Genomic DNA, 17022 nt, shown 5'->3' with positions numbered 1-17022 from the left:
TGAGAAATTCTACATGCATTGAATCTACAGGTCTACTGTTATGGGTGGATAGCTTTTCTTCCTAGGTGCCCAATTAGTATTTCGCTGTGTACATGCTGCCAAGGATAAATGGAGGGTATGCACGCCTCACATTAATTTCAAGAACAGCATAAGCCCGAAACAACTAATTCAAAATATATCCATCTCTTTAATTATTAAACATTATTTTCTGAAAAAGTCACACCGTAGCCTTTAGTTAAGGAGACAATTTACGGATCTATCCCCTGTTACTTGAGACATTATCGAGCCTAAAATAGTAAAGGCAAGTAATATAAAGAAATGGAGCTCAAACAAAGTAATATAACGAATATCAATGTAATGGAAAAAGAAATTTAGCATACTGCACGTACATTGTTGATAAAGGATGACACTTTTACATGCACAGATAATTGATGCTTGCTTATTCAAATGAACGGTACTTATAATCTGAAGATTAAAGATAAAGTGTTATATGAAGTATTACCGACTTCTTATTAAAGATAAAGTGTTATATGAAGTATTAACGACTTCCTATTAAAGATAAAGCGTTATATGAAGTATTACCGACTTCCTATTAAAAATAAAGCGTTATACGAAGTATTACCAACTTCGCATTAAAGATAAAGCGTTATATGAAGTATTACCAACTTCGCATTAAAGATAAAGCGTTATATGAAGTATTACCAACTTCGCATTAAAGATAAAGCGTTATATGAAGTATTACCAACTTCGCATTAAAGACAAAGCGTTATATGAAGTATTACCAACTTCATATTAAAGATAAAGCGTTATATGAAGTGTTACCAACTTTACATTATAATTATATAGAGCAATTAATATAACAAGTAAATATCAACTGATGGCCAATATAAAATTATTGCTTCGAGTCAAGACACATTAATTCGGGAAGGTCTTTTAGACATTTTGATATAAATGTTCCGAAATTCATATTAGATAAAAGAAATCACACCTGACTGGCGGAAGTGTATGTCTGTCTGTCTGTGTGTGTGTGTGCGTGTGTGTGTGTGTGTGTGTGTGTGTGTAGGACGAACATGCTGATTTACATAAAATCTTAAATCAATATATGGGATCTTCCATTCGGAAACTAGTGACTGCAGGTTTGCTTTGGTTGCTTTACCTTCCCGTTCATTTCCCTTTATACCGGTAGAACTTGCCAGCCAAAAGTATCGAATAACCGATCACCTTGCGACTGAGAACAAAACTGCCGTTATGGAAATGAGTGCTTTGACTCGACATTTGTTTAAATATTACAATACTGGCATTAAGCCCATAAATGAATATTGTTATCCTCGTCGATGTCATATTTCATGTTTCATCATATTGTTATCCTCGTCGATGTCATATTTCATGTTTCATCATTTTGTTATCCTCGTCGATGTCATATTTCATGTTTCATCATTTTTTTAAAACATTCCATCACATGGATACTGGTATTATTTCCAGTCATGTATAATAGTAGATATATTTATATTATTATAATGTCCCCACCCACACCAATATCCACTTTGCATGTAATATTTCATTATTTATGCTCAGCAAATCCTCCACACATGGGTTTCCCTGCACTAATAATTGCAAGGGTAAAAGAGATACGAATGTCTGACTTTACCTCAAGATTATCTGAGCGGACAGGATTTAAAAGTTCGTCGTTAAAAGAGTTACATTTTGTGTAACCTCCATTAGTTAAGAGAAACTATTTTCAAAGATGTTGTCCGCACACTTAATTTTACATTTTCATTTAGTATGTTCTAAATCTTAAAAACTTTTTGAAAATATTAGACAATCTGTTAATAACTTATTGGGGCTCTTCGTATAAATGGCGTCATGTCACCGCACACACACGCACACACACACACACACACACACACACACACACACACACACACACATGTACAAACACAGAAAAATGCTTATTTGGTTTCAAATCCTTCGCACAGATATTTAATAGCATCAATTTAATAATTTAAATGTATACAAATATTGTGCCATTGACTGATTAAATGGACACAAAAAAACTATCACCAAATACACGGTGCTTCATTAATACGTATAAGATTATTTGGAAATGTTTCAATTAAAAATTATTTTTAATTTTAAAAGAAATTCGACACTCCAATAAATGTTGTCATCAAATTCCCATTTAATCTGCGTAAATCCTTTGCAACGAATTTTCACTGAAGCTGTATGAAAATTCTTAAAAGAAGCAAATTCGAGAAATAACAGCTCTCCTTTCACAGCTTGTTGTCAGGGGTTGCTGACCCTCCCCCATCGAGAATTGAACACAGAGAGTAGTTGATATTCACGATTCCTCCCTCCACTGCTGTTTCTATGTTCACTTATGTGAAATCTCACTCATACATAATCCCAGACGGTTTGAAATCTCACTCACACATAATCCCAGGCGGTATGAATTCACACTCACACATAATCCCAGGTGGTGTAAAATCTCACTCGCACATAATCCCAGGTGGTGTGAAATCTCACTCACACATAATCCCAGGTAGTGTGAAATCTCACTCACACATAATCCCAGGTGGTGTGAAATCTCACTCACACATAATCCAAGGTGGTGTGAAATCTCACTCACACATAGTCCCAGGTGGTGTGAAATCTCACTCACACATAATCCCAGGTGATGTGAAATCTCACCCATACATAATCCCAGGTGGTGTGAAATCTCACTCACATAATCCCAGGTGATGTGAAATCTCACTCACACATAATCCCAGGCGGTGTGAAATCTCACTCACACATAATTCAAGGCGGAAAACAGGTATATGCATTAACAACATATGTAGATCACTGCTAAAGAAAACGTCACTCGGTTTATTTTTAAGGACAAGGAAAGTATAATCTGCTTATATAATTTGCTCCTGCGCCGGCAGATCTGGGTCTGTACAGTTTGCGAAACTGAACAGTAGAACAAACAATAGAGGCCCTGATCTACCGTCGCATAAAGCGTCCGCAGGTCATTGTCTATGTTTGTTGCAGTTTGAACTGACTTTATACAGTATCTATCTCTGGTGCGTTATGTATCCATTAGAATGGCTTCATAGACCATAGAGCTTCCCAAAATAACTGTCTTCTTCTTACCACCACAAGCACCACCACAACACCACCAGCACTAAAAAAAAACATTTACAAACAACAGAATTGAAAAGGAAAGGAGACAAGGGCTGACTGCCAGATTCACACGTATTTGTTAGTAGTTAAGTGGGACACTCTAGGGACTAGGGGACTTCCATGTTAAAAAGGGTATATCCACTTTGGGGACTATGTAAAATTTAACATAGGAGAAAAAAATATCCACTCTGGGGACTATGTAATTTAACATGGGAGAAAAAAATATCCATTCTAGGGACATGGGGAATTTAACATGGGAATAGAGTTTGGGCCTGTCTAGGGACAAGGGGAATGGAACATGGGAATACTGTGTGGGCCTATCTAGGGACAAGGGGAAATGGAACAGGGTCGGGGACCCTATTTTAATACGGTCCCGACCTGATGGGTGTATGGAAAGGGAACAGGCAAAAAAATTGAAACAGGGAGGGGGTCTCTATTTTTTTTTTAAATAAAAAAAAAATAAAAAAATGGGCTAGGCAATTGAAAGTCAAGATCGTTTCGAGACCTATGAGTGGCCCTGAAAAGGGCCTTTGGGTTTCTTCTTCTAATTTCTTCTATTTCTCCACCAGCTTCTTATTTTCTGTCCTACACTTTTTCTATTCTTTTCTTTCTTTTCTTCATCCTTTTTCTTCTTATTCTCTTCTTTCTGCTTCTCCTCCTCTTCTTTCTTCCTCTTCTCATTTTCTTCTTCTTTTTCAATTGTTTCGTTCCATGCTCTCATCCTTATCCTTTCCTCTTCATCCTCCTTCTCCTCTTTTATTTCTTTCAACAGATCACTGATGATTTCCTTTAGTTTTCGTAAGTTGTTAATCTCCATCTTCACTCGATGGGGACTATAAGAATAGTGATCCTCGTTTAGCCTAACTAACATTTGCTCCATCATGCCCAAATCGTCCAGGACGTCTTGCAATTTTTTCATTTTATCAAGGTGGTTCGAAGCCATCTTCTTTTTTATTCTTTGCAGAATGGTGTGAATGACGAACTTTGTGGGTTCTTATAGTTAAAGTGCGGACGTGAAGGAAAACATCCCCCAAGACATAAAATTTATATTACCTAGATCATGACCAAACAACGCGCGGACGTGAAGGAAAACGTCACCTACTTTTCTCATCTTATATTATCTACTACGCGGAGCAGCAATAAACAAACCACAAATCTACTATCCACACACGCAAAGCATTAAAATGAAACCCAAATCTGCTATCCACACAAACCAACTTAAGCTCTTACAAAACCCAATAATCTACTATCCACACTAACGTACGTGAGTGCTTGCAAACACAAACACATACACTCACACTAGGAAAAAAGAGTCAGTGTTTATATTCACACTACTCTACATACACACATTGGCAAATCGATTACTATTTCTTTTCTAAAGGTTTGGGTAGCCCTGAAAAGGGCTGTTTGTTTTTGAACTCCAGTGACACCTGGTTAATGATGACACCATCCAGGCCTGGCACCACACACACATCTTCTTCCCCAGTCTCCTTTTACTTTTTTTCTTGGGAGTGCAGAGGCAGGATGATTGGCTTCAGCACCCCAATCCTCTGTCTCTGGTATCTTGTAAGTCATCCTTTCTCCTATTTTCTTTTCCTCCTCTTCCTTCTGTCTTCTCTCCTCCTCTTCTTTCTTTATCCTTGCCTCTTCTACGATGGCCTCTGCAGCCAGCTCATTTACTATACGCCTGGCATATTCCAGGTGTACATGAAGTTCAAGCAGTTTTGCTAGTCTGGTGTTCATTCTCTTGATCAATCAACAAGGGTAGCTAGACTGCCGAGCGATTTTCAATTTATACTAAAAGCGCGGACGTGAAGGAAAACATCCTCCTAAAACAAAATTTAGTTAGTTAGTTGGATTATAGTGGTTTTCGTTCTTTTGAACATGTACCACTTTTTCATTCACGCACTACGTGATTTTTAATTACTCCTGGGGGAAGGAAAAGGAGACTCATCCCCCAGGCTTTTATGTACTCAAAGAGTACTTTTTAATTTAGCCACTCAGGTGTAGGACTAACTAGTCCTTAACAACCTGACTGAAAGGCTAATAGACATGAGTGGGAATAGTCACACCACACACTCGTGTTTCTTAGTTGGATTGAAATGCCCCAGGTGTCAAACCAAGCAGTATGTGACTCCCGCCACGATTGGTCGGCAGCGATGACGTCACATTAGGACACCCGGTCTTGTGGCATTGACGAAGTGGCCCGCTTTTTTGATATCATCAATTGCCTTTCCCAGTCCCATATTCCGGTAGACAGAGCCTTCCTTTTTCCACTTTATATGACCTAGATCATGACCAAACAACGCGCGGACGTAAAAGAAACACTCACTCACTGTTTTTACTACCCATTACTATTTTTAAAATTTTCATTAAAAATAATATACCATCCACATACGCGGAGCAGCAATAAACAAACCCCGAATCTACTATTTCCACACGTCAAACATCAAAAAACATTATCTACTATCCACACAAACGTACGTGAATGCTTACAAACACAAACACATACAACCACACCAGAAAAGAGTCAGTGTTTACATTCACACTACTCTACATACACACATTGGCAAATCGATTGTTATTTCTTTTCTAGAGATTTGGGTTGTTGTTTTTTTTTTGTTTTTTTTTGCTTGCGTGAAGTTGAAGCTAGGGCGATCTTTTAGTTTCTAAGAATGCGACGTCCTTTGACAATAGACTTTCTGACGATAGGTCTGCTTCTTCGGAAAGAGAAGAAGAACTCTTTGGTGTCGATACGACAATCGACAAAGCCTCTGTCAGGTTCAGGTTGCTGCTGTTGTTGTTGTTGTTGTTGTTGCTGCTGTTGCTGCTCTCTCTGCTGTTTCTGAAGTCTGTACTTTTCTGTCCATTCTTCTTTCTCCCTGTTCATTTCTTCTCTGAAGAGCTCTTCTATCAGGTCTTCAGTGACTTTTAACATTCTCACATTCTCTATCTCTTCTGGCTTCGGTATCAGACTGTGCCTGACCCTATGCAAATTCACGTAGGCTTTGTTTAGCTTAGCTAGTTTGGAGCACATCTTCGTAGGAGGATGACTCGACAAAGGATGGTTAGACTGGAAACTACCCCCTGTTTTAAAGTCAAAGCGCGGACGTGAAGGAAAACATCCCTATACGGTTTTCGAGCCGGAACGTTCAATGAGTGTCATGAGAGAGATAGTAAGAAGTCAAAGACCATGAATCAAGATTCCTATAGCCAAACAAACCACAAAGGCATTTTTTTCAAAACACAACATTTTTTATTCAAAATCACTTAACACTAACAAACAACTCTAACATTTTTAACAATAATCCAACAATATAGCATCTAACATTTTTTTCAAATGCCAAACATTTTTTTTCAAATACCAAACATTTTTTTCTTCAATTTACACATTATTTTGGACAGGGCTGACAACGTTGTGAATGAAATTGTGATTTCCACTGTTCGAAGTCATTAGGCCATTGGTGGACACTACGTTTCCTAGCTAGAGACAAAAGATAAGCATAATGGTCACAAAACCATCGCTCTACTTCCACATCGTTTCTAGAAGAAGAACGAGGATCAAACTGATTCACTAAATCTTCAAATGAGTAGCCCTGGCTGCGATGATGCAGAAAATGCACGCAATATTGTCCACACACCAAGGAATCTGTGCTTTGTAATGTCACATTATTGAATCGGGGGATCTGAGCATTTCTTCTCATAAAGTTAATGATATCGTCTTCCAAAGAAGGCAATCCATACGAATCGAAATATTCCACACATCCTTCTTGAGGAAAGTAGACGGCTACCCAGTGGGTTCCTGGGAGATGACTGTTGTCCGTGTTGATCACATAAGCTTGATGGTCTTGAGGTTTGCGATGAGGGAGTTCATCTTTAGCACAGACGACAGGATTCCAAGAAGCAGTGTACGAACTGTGTTTCAAAAGGTAATAAAGTTCCCAGGTATCCATTTGTGTGTTGTTTTTTTTCTTCACAGGTAATGATAAGTCATCAATTCGATCCTGACCTTTTGCTTGAAAATGTCTGACAAATAACCGTTTCTTCGCTTCGTCTCCTCACTCTGATTCACGACAGCTTCGATACGATGGATCTCTTGAGTGGCTAATGGTGGACAAGAACGTTCACGCAAGTCTTTATACCACTGGTGCAACACGACTTCGTCCGAGATGAGACTCCAAGCTTCGTCCAGATACTCGTCCAATTTTTCTTCTTGACTCAGCATTAGGCATTTATCGTGTTGAATCTGACTGGGATGATAGTTTTGACATCCATAGCAATTTTTCTTGATCAGTTCCGTAATTTTTTCGACTAAGTGTTTGGCAAAACAGGAGACTAAATGGGCTTCTTGTTCTGGCCATCTTGACTTCATCATGATAACTTCGTCTTTGTCTTGGGATTCTTCTTCCACGGTCTCCTCACATTCCATGTCCAAAGTGTCTCCACTAGGTAAAGAGGGATAACAGTCTTCCATGGCTTCCAATAATCTAGAATGACTTCTCTTAAACTGTTGATTTCTATGGTATTGTCAAATTCTGCATACAGGAGGACGTTCACTGTGTCAGGTAGAGGATTAGTGAACTGAAGTTCCACACGAATCTGGCCGGATTTTATAGGGTGGAAATGTCCCTCGTCGCTGCCTTGGTCTGGAGTGAAATCAAACGCCCACAAACCGTAGCCTCCTGTATAATCCTCGTACGATATGCCGTGACTGGTGTTGGTTCCTAACTGTCCGGTGGCTTCGTACAGGGACAAGTACGACCTCAAGTAATTTCTGTCACCAAACTTAGGCTCAAAGGGTCGGGTACACAGGGTCTTGCCATCGCGACTGACTTCGATCTTGGCTGAATGATGAAACAGGAAAGGATTTTCGTTGTGTACTCCGTTGAAGGCTGAAGTCTTGACGATACCAAGGATCAAACGCTTGGGTAACTGACCTTGGAACAGATGATCTTCGATCATGGATCGCTGTCCAGCAGGAATTGTGAACGTTTTTACTTCCACGCGTCGTATGGGATACTTGGCGGTCGTTCTGCTCAACGTTTGACTGATGTCGTTTCCCACTTTGGGTAACACTTCCACGCGTCGCACGTAGAGCCTGGCTTCTTGGATGATGGTTTTGTAGTCGTTAGCATGGGCCAACAAATGGAAAGCGGTACTGCTACGATTCAGTCTCAGGCGAATATCCACTGCGTTCAGTAAATACTTTTCTTGTAACCACATGTCCAAATGCAAACGATCCATCAGTTCTAAACTACGTCCTTGCAGAATTTTATTTCTACGTGTGTTAAACCCCACATTGTGAGGATCGTCATCTGCTGTGAGGGCTGTATCGTTAAACGTGTTATCACCCGCTGTGTCAGGTTTCCATACCACGCAAGCATCCAGATGAGTATTCTTGGCTTCTTTTCCGTACGTCAAGAGATTTTCCAGGTAGGCACGATACGGGTAAGTATCCATGCTGCTGCTGACCAGTTTGTTATTCAAGTACAAGTCCACTTCGCTGAACAAGGAATGCATGAAATTGTTGACGGGCGCTACCCTATCATTGGCTCCATGACGTTCAAATACAGGTAACTGCTATTCAGATCGATGTAATCTTCGGGCTGACCTTTGATGTCAAACTCGATGGGAGCAGAATCCGTCAAAGAGGAGACGGGATGAAATTCCACCCACTGGGATTCTTGCATCGTCATCATGGTGTGTGGCATGGCAAACAGATCCAGTTCCGACTTGGAACAAGCGCAAGACTCTCGGTGCATCATTTGTTTCTCTGTATCTCAATATTTTAATAATCGAAAACGTTTAAGTCTCGAACGGTTTTTCTTTTCTTTGTCTTTCTAGCTTTAGACATGTGAAGTCTGGTGAAAGGGTGTTTTCTTCGTCGTCTCTTTCTGCCTTGTCCTTGCTGAATGCCTGACTCGGTATCGTGCAGGGCATTTATAGGTGTTTGTCGGCGACCCAAAAGGTCTTTACCCGTTTGCAGCAAGACATTTTTGCCTCCCCTCAAGAAAGCTTCTTTGGGGTTTTGTTTGTCGATGATGACATTTTGGAGAAATTCTTTGCCTTGTGTCAGTGCCGCATCTTTCAAGACGTGCAATCGGCGTGTCACCATCGGTTTCAACACCGGAGCCACCGAACGAAAAGGCGATTTTAACATATCTCCTAAACCGTGTCCTCGCTGTCGAGCAACCCCTCGGTACACTGGATACGTGACTTACGACTCGTGAAAGAACCGTTTTCGAAAATGGACTTTCACCGTGACATTCCCTTTGGTGAATGGAATATTTTGTCCCAGATCTCCTTTTATAGCAATGTTGACCGTGTCCAAATAAGACTTGCTAACAGGCAAATAGTGAGGATGTACAAATTCGCGGTGAACGTGATAAGTGTTTCCACCTTCCTCGTCAGTGGCCGTGGCAGAATCCACTATGAAAGGAATGACACGCAGTAACGGCAGGGAGGTGTGTCCCACCACGTTATACTCCACCACATCGGAGTACACAAACATAAAATTCAGTCCTTGGTTCAGTTCTACCGGGCAACGAAATAACTTGCTAAAAGACTCGTTGTCGTAAATGATTGGTAATTCATTTTTCTTGATCATGGCCCTTCTCATGTCCATGTCCCCGCCCTACATGTCAAACAATTCAGGACAAAATAAAATAGACATGATTTTACCCCCGTCAAATTTCATCAGGAACCGACGAGCTGCTTTGTGGTACTCCATGGTGACACTTTTTTTGACACTTTCCAAAGCTTTCAGAAACACGACATTAAATCTGGAGGTAATGGTGCTGACCAAATGTTGACCACTAAAATAATAGCCTGAGGGAATGAACAAGTGGTAGGACCACTTTTGACTTTTGTCATCATAGGTTTTGTGATCATATTTGACATGGGTATTCAAGTACTTTTGCATTGGCTCGTCATGAACTTCCACCGTAAAAAACATTTTGATTAGGAAGGACATTGAGGACTTGGGTCGGGTGAATGATTTCTACCAAAGCCACTTCCCAATGGGCTTCGTGATCTAATGGGATGGCCTAAGGTAATTTGGCCGTGTAACAGCACAACGTGTTCTTGGGAAACACCTCCATAGAACTGTCACTGGGTAAGGTTAAGTAAAATTGGTTGTTATTGCTCATAATTCCAGAGTTCTGTGGTTGTTCGAGGGGTTACTGGACGTCAGAGGCGCGTCTCCGCCCAAAATGGAGTTGTTGTTGGAGTGGTGGCTGACACTGGCACTGGACACAAGGTTCCCGTGGTTCCCGTTCGAGGTGAATTTTAGGGAGGGATTAGGAAGCAGATAATCGATGCAACTGCTCAATAAAATGGTCCACAATTGTTTGCCTCCTTGTTGCAAACTCAAATTGTCAACGGCTGCCCCGATGACACAATACACCACGAAGATTTGGCAGAAAAAGACGATTTGCGTTTTAGGCACACGTTCTCCACACCACACCTACAAGGGTTGTTTCTGTAAATCTTGCAGAGAAGAACTGGGTGAAGGATTGGTCGACGTAGCTGCGTCTGTGTGAAAGGGCATGATGGTCACTTCTTTTTATAGTCGATGACTTGCGAAGCGTCGATCCAAGAATCAAAACTGGGCGCATATCCTTTCCAACGTACTTTGACTTCTTTGACACGTCGTTTGCCCACTTTACGGGTTCTGCGTTCGAGAATGCTTTCGATGTCGTACACGTCGTCTTCTTTTGGTGACACGTTGTAACTCGGGCAAACAAAACGTTCCTTTGAGCACTTCTCCGTTCATGTCTTCCAATTTATAGACGGCAGGATGACGACCATGCACTCGTCCAGTGACACGAAACAATTCGGTAGTCCAGTTAGGTAAGTATCCTTTGTCGAAAGTGCGTTTGGTTTTGCCAACGCGCACCCAATCTCCTACGTCCAACACTCCACTTTTCTTGGGGACAGCCCTCGTCGGGGGCGTACCAAACAGGCGCTGAAACACCAGCACTTCGTTCTCGGGAGTCACTCCTTGCGGGGCACGTCCAATGCTTCGATAGTAAGATTGGTTGTACGCTTGCACCAGGTGCGGTAAGATGTCGATGTACTTCAGAGTGTGGTGATGCGTAAAATATTTCCACATGCGTTCTTTCAACGTGCGTTGAAAACGCTCTACGATGCTGGCTTTGGTTTCAGGATTCTCGGTGGTAAAAAAAAATGAATGTCACGTTTCTTTAATTCTTTTTGGAACGCTTGGTTCAGAAATTCGGTGCCTTTGTCCGTTTGCCATCGAAGAGGGTGACGACCGCTTTGTTTCAACACTCGTTGCAGGGCTCGCACTAACTCGCTGCTCGAATTGGAAGTCAAGGACACAACCCAGGCAAATTTGGAAAAGACGTCGATGACACAAAACAAATATTTGTAGCCACGATTGTAGCTGGCCAAATGAGAGACATCGGCTACATCGGCTTGCCATTGATGATCGATGCCTTCCACTCGGGTGCGGCTTCTGGAAAACGTGCGTCGAATGGGTTTATGTAAAGTGTAGGTAGCTTGTTCTTGTAACCATCGTTGCAGGTAGCACGATACAATTTTTGAACTCCTGCGTAACCTGCAGGATGGGAGGGTTCATGGTAAATGCTGGCTAACACCTTCTTCATTTTGTTGGTTTCTTAATAAGGCACCCACTCTTCGAGGAAGCTACTTTGGGTGGGATGAAAGGGTGGTTTGGAAACTGATTTACGTGTCCGATGGGCTACGGGAGTAGAAGTCGAAGGTAGTGGTGGTGGTGGAGGTGGCAATGGAATGGCTTTGGTCTTCTTTTCTTTTTTCACTTCTGGTTTCCCTTCTTTCTTTTTCACTTCTGTCGAAGGAGGAATGGACATCATCTTTTTAACCCAAGCTTTCATTTCTTCTCGTTGGGGTGTGGGGGACGGGGTCAACAAGGATGCTGCAATCTTCCTTGAACGGGGAGCTGCTGACGGTGTTTGAAACACTTCTCGTATCTCTTCTTCCTCAGGTCTTCGTGGGGTAGCATCTCTGGTGACCCCTGGGGATGGTAGTAGTGGTGGTGGTGGTGCTGGTAGTGATGATGGTGCTGGACTTTTCATCATTTTCTTAAAAACTTTCAGAGTCTGTAGAACTGTTTCGTCTAAAGCTTTCTGGTGAAAGAGTTGCAGTCGTTGCAAGAGTTGACCGTACTTTTGCGATTTTTCTGTTTCGGACAAATCTTGGCGATCCATCAAGAACTGCAATTCGTGTTGTAACTGGGACATCTCACTCAAATTGGGATTGGGAGGTAAATGTGGGGTGCGTTGTTCTTGCCAACGATGGTATTCCATCCATCGTTTGTAAGGCACTAAAACAGGTTTTCGTCCTTCCATGGGATGTCAGGGGTCGATTCTGAGATCTTGGGACCTCAGAGGGCCTTTTTATCTTGCTCCCACCAGTCCTCCCAACATGGTTCCCAAGACTCCTTTCAGTAAGGGGCCTAGCAAGAGGGGTAAAATTCCTCCACGTTGGACCAACACGTTGGACCAACATCTTCTTCCTTTGCCGCTAAATTGGAGGGTCCTGCCACTGGGGAAGTTCTTGGGGTCATCAACGGAGACGTTCTTGGTGTGATCAACGTCTCCAAGTACTTTTCAGTTATTGGCGTCATCAACGGAGAAGTGACTGAACCTGAGGCTACCGCAGACGCGGTCACCGTCTTGACAGGTCGTGGTATGCGAGTGTAAGGTTGCGTCCTGGTTGAAGTGCCTCTCTTGCGACTAGTTTTCTTCTGTGGGCTTTTCTTTTTCTGGGGACTTTTTCTCTGTTTCTTTTTATGGGGGCTTTTCTTTTTGCGGGGTGGTATCTGGCAAGAGGATGGTCCCGCCAATGGAGAAGTTCTTGGAGTCACGTTTCTCCTTGGGGACCTGGTCTTGCCACCGTGGCTCTTTTTCTTCTTCTTCGAGCTTCGTTTGACTTCTTTTTTCTTGGGAAGAACTTTGGGAGCATTAGGATCCCATCTTAAGAAAAGCGAATGATGACCCCTCCTAGAGTACCGCTCCCTCCAGGTTTCAAAATGATTTGTTTTTTGGTTTGAGTGTCGATGCGGGGATCGGCCAGTTGGGTCAAAGCGACTTTGTTTCGATCAAAAAAGCGTTTGGTTTGATGAGGAATCTGAATGATCCCTTGGAGTAATTGACGTGCTGTCACCGTGAACCTTCGTAAGACTTCTTTGAGACTAGCTTCTAGGACACGAGCTCGTATTTGTGGATTTTTTTCTCGACTGATGCCATACAAGGCACGAATCAATTTGACGGGAAGATGTGACTGAAGGGACGTCATGTTCAAACTGTGTGAGACAGACGAAAAGTGTCTGAGGTTTTTATAGATTTTTTTTGGAGTGAAATTAAGTCGAGGACGGAGACGTGTACAGGACAGGCCCTCCGTCATAGCACCAGTGGTGAAACAAGTGGGTACGAAATCGCAAAATCCTCGGGGGTCGTAGGTTTCAAATCGTCGAGTAAATAGGCGTGTGGAGTTTTTGGGTGGCATCGTCGTACGCCTGAGTCAACCAAGGCGTTCCTAACTGTTTGGCTAAGACTTGCACTTGCGATTTATATCGAGGGCTTTTAAACAAGACCACGTAAGGCGTCAGAGATCGTTTAGAAGTTTCCTCTTCCGCTAAGTAGATTCCACGTAAAATATGTTGGTAATCCTTTAACTTGTCTTCCTCAATGCGTTTCACTAGGTGAATCTCGAAGTAACCGAAGTTATGAACACGTGGATCATCGGGGGCCTGGAAGTATTGAACAAGGTCTGACCACTGAAACAATTTCTGACGAATCAGTTCTCTTATACCATTCAGGTACCAGTGGTTAAAGAGCTGGTGACGTAACGGATGCAACTGTTCTTTACGTTTGACTTGTATTTTGACCAGCTCTCGGTAAATCCTTTCTCTCAACTCCACAGGCAAAGCACGAATGTTCCCTTGTAAAGTATCCATAAACAGGTTATGGTAAGTTACTTCAATGTCTCGGTCCCACTAAGGGTAAGTAATGACAATTCGGTGACCATCGAGCATGTTCTACGTAGGCCGAATCTTGTGGTTCCCAGTGGTGAAGTGACACACCGCAACTGAAGCACTTGACTTTATCCCCTTCTCCCAAGTAGAACAATCCGGCTCTGGCTAATTCTTCGGGGGTTGGTCCTCCCAGGTACTTAGGCCATTTTCCTTTGAACGATTGAAGATTATTTTCAAAGTCGCAGTATTCAGAGAAACGCACGGGAATCGAATATTCGTCTTTCACAGGTTCGTTTCGATGAGGGTTGGGTGACATGGACAGAAGTTGGCTCAGGGCTGGATGACATCCGTAGGGGGGTAAACGTGAAGGTTGACATCCACCTTTAAAATGAAACCCAGTAAAGTGTCCAAGAGAACGAGCGGCATCGCTTTCGCATCCCTCAGGTTTGGCACGCACAGCATCACTTTCCATGATAGGGGTAGTGACACTAAAGTTCCCATGATGCTTTACGGCATCGCTAAGGTCACAGCGTACAGCATCGTTCCCATCGCAAGGCTCACAATCGCATTCTACTTCAGAAGCCCCACACTTGAAGTGTGCCTGTCTGAACTTATTTTGTGTTTCTCTGAAAGTATTGATCTTGTTCGCTTGGTCTTGGTAGTCACAATGAACGATCGATCTTGACCATAGCCCCATTTTATACTAGTCGCAATGCAGTCTCAAGCTTGTACATCGTTCCTTTTTTATGTTTTTTATGTCTAGTTTTGGAACGTACCGTCTCTAAGGTGCCGTCATAATTGTACCGTAGTGGCATGGGTGGATAGGCCATAGAAAGGTAAGGACAGTGCGGAGACCATCGAGTATGTTCCAGAATAGATGAATCTTTCTAGATACATAGATCCATTCGTAACTTCAGTCCGCAAGCGAAACACTGTACTTCGTATCCCAATCCTGACTCAGGTCCCAAGTAGACAAATCCTGTTCTAGCTAAAACATGCGAAGAAGGTAATCCTTCCTTATCCGTAGGCCATTTCTGAAACGTGTCCAATCGACGGGCACAATCACAATAGTCAGGTAAGAAGACTGGAAAAGGGTAGGGTTTGAACTTGGAGTTCTCATCGGGTTTCTCACTCGATTCTTTCTGTGGCGAAGTCATGCTTCTGGTGGGTGACTGGGTGACTATCCACTTACAACCAATGTTTTATACCAACGGGTCCATACGGTAAAGTAAAGTGGTTGGGAAGTCGCACTCGCTTCTGGTACACGATTTGATAGACTTTTTCCAGGGATCGACTGACCATTTGGTGAGTGGGTAAACGTACAATCTTGTTCGGTTGGTGAGTGGTCACTTTAAAGTGTTGATCTTTTCCAGACTGCAATGCTTCTTTCAATACCCCAAAGTTCACCGCTCGACTGGTACGATAATTCAGAGTCAATCCTTTCACTTTACACTTCGTGTGCACTTCTCCTTGTTTGTCCCGGTATTCGTAGCCGTAATTTTTAGGACAGCCACTGACGAAACTTAGAATCTTGTCGTCGGGGTGCTCGTCTGTCCAGGCTCCTAAACGGTCTCCTTCGATGTCAGGGTGCTGCTGACTCGGGTGATCGATGTAAATGCAACTGTCCGTGTCAAAGTACAGGACACGTTCCCGTAACAGTTCTAAAGCTTCGTACAATTTTAAGCGAGCATGGGCTGTCACGTAAGCCGCAATGATGACATTTCCAAAGGGGTCGTCTTGTACAAAGTCCAGATCTTCTTCGTAATTGACTAAGATCAAATCCTCGCGAACGACGTCCACGTGTTTCATGAATTTGGTTTTTTCGTGAATCATCTGGAAGTAGCGGGAAGGTTGTCAAATATTCCGTCTTGGGTAAACACGGGCGTTGTGCCATTTTACCCCACAAGCAATCTAACATCACTTTGGCAAACGATCGCCTGCCTTCGTTTTACTCGATGTGGTCTAAAGTGATGCCTTCTTGTTCATAGCATTTCTCTTTGAATGTCTTTTGGTCTTCGGGAGTGTGACACCAGGAAGGATAGCCGCTGGCTTCTTGTTTCAGTTTCAAAAAGGCATCCACGTAGTCTGCGAAAATGCCTTTCTGCGTGGGGTCACCCTTGTGGTATTGTTGTGTCTTGGGAAAGTGGCAAATTTCGTACACTTCTAACAGTTGGTATCCCATGTCCAGAGGTTTGAACAATTATACCCTGACCCACGTCCCCGTCAAGGCCCGTTCTTCCTGGGTGTGCTAACAAGTCTGGTCTTGGTTGCACGTTTCGGCATAAGTACGGCACAAAGGAAACATCAGTTTGCCTTGGCAATGGTGAGGTAAGACGGGATGGTACAAGTCCGTGGGAGGCAAAACTTTACACTTGATCAAACCTTCGTATTGTCGAATGTTTTTCAGGTCGATGTGTTCCGTCAACAATTGTGGGTGCCCTGCAGGAAAGCGACAATATTTGCACACGTAGGGATACAGCGAACACACGTTCAAGTATTTCATTTATTCTCCTTTCTCTTCGTCGCCTTGGTACAGCAAACAGGTGGCATTGGTCCTTCCTCCGTACAAACTATCCCTCGGGTTCAGCGGGTCCATGAACTGGTAACTTTCCACGAGACGTTTAAATTCGGGATCGGTTTTCAAACGGTGATCGCACTCGTGTTCCCACATTTCCACCACTTGGTATCCTTGCTGTTCTAACTTTAGGCGTCGCTGACAAGTGTCCTGGTACAAGTCTTCCATGGTTCGTTGTAAAAACTGATTTTTAGTGCCACCGTGAGGGTAGCAGACGGAACATCCGTGAAATAAGCAACCGTTAAACTCGTACACGATCTTGGGGTTTTCTAAGTCTCAGCCATCGACTGAATGCGTTCCGATG

The sequence above is a fragment of the Sinohyriopsis cumingii genome, chromosome 5 (assembly GCF_028554795.1).
Source record: "Sinohyriopsis cumingii isolate HCF-2022 chromosome 5, ASM2855479v2, whole genome shotgun sequence".
In the NCBI taxonomy this organism is placed as follows: domain Eukaryota; kingdom Metazoa; phylum Mollusca; class Bivalvia; order Unionida; family Unionidae; genus Sinohyriopsis; species Sinohyriopsis cumingii.
This window is presented reverse-complemented; position numbering follows the sequence as displayed.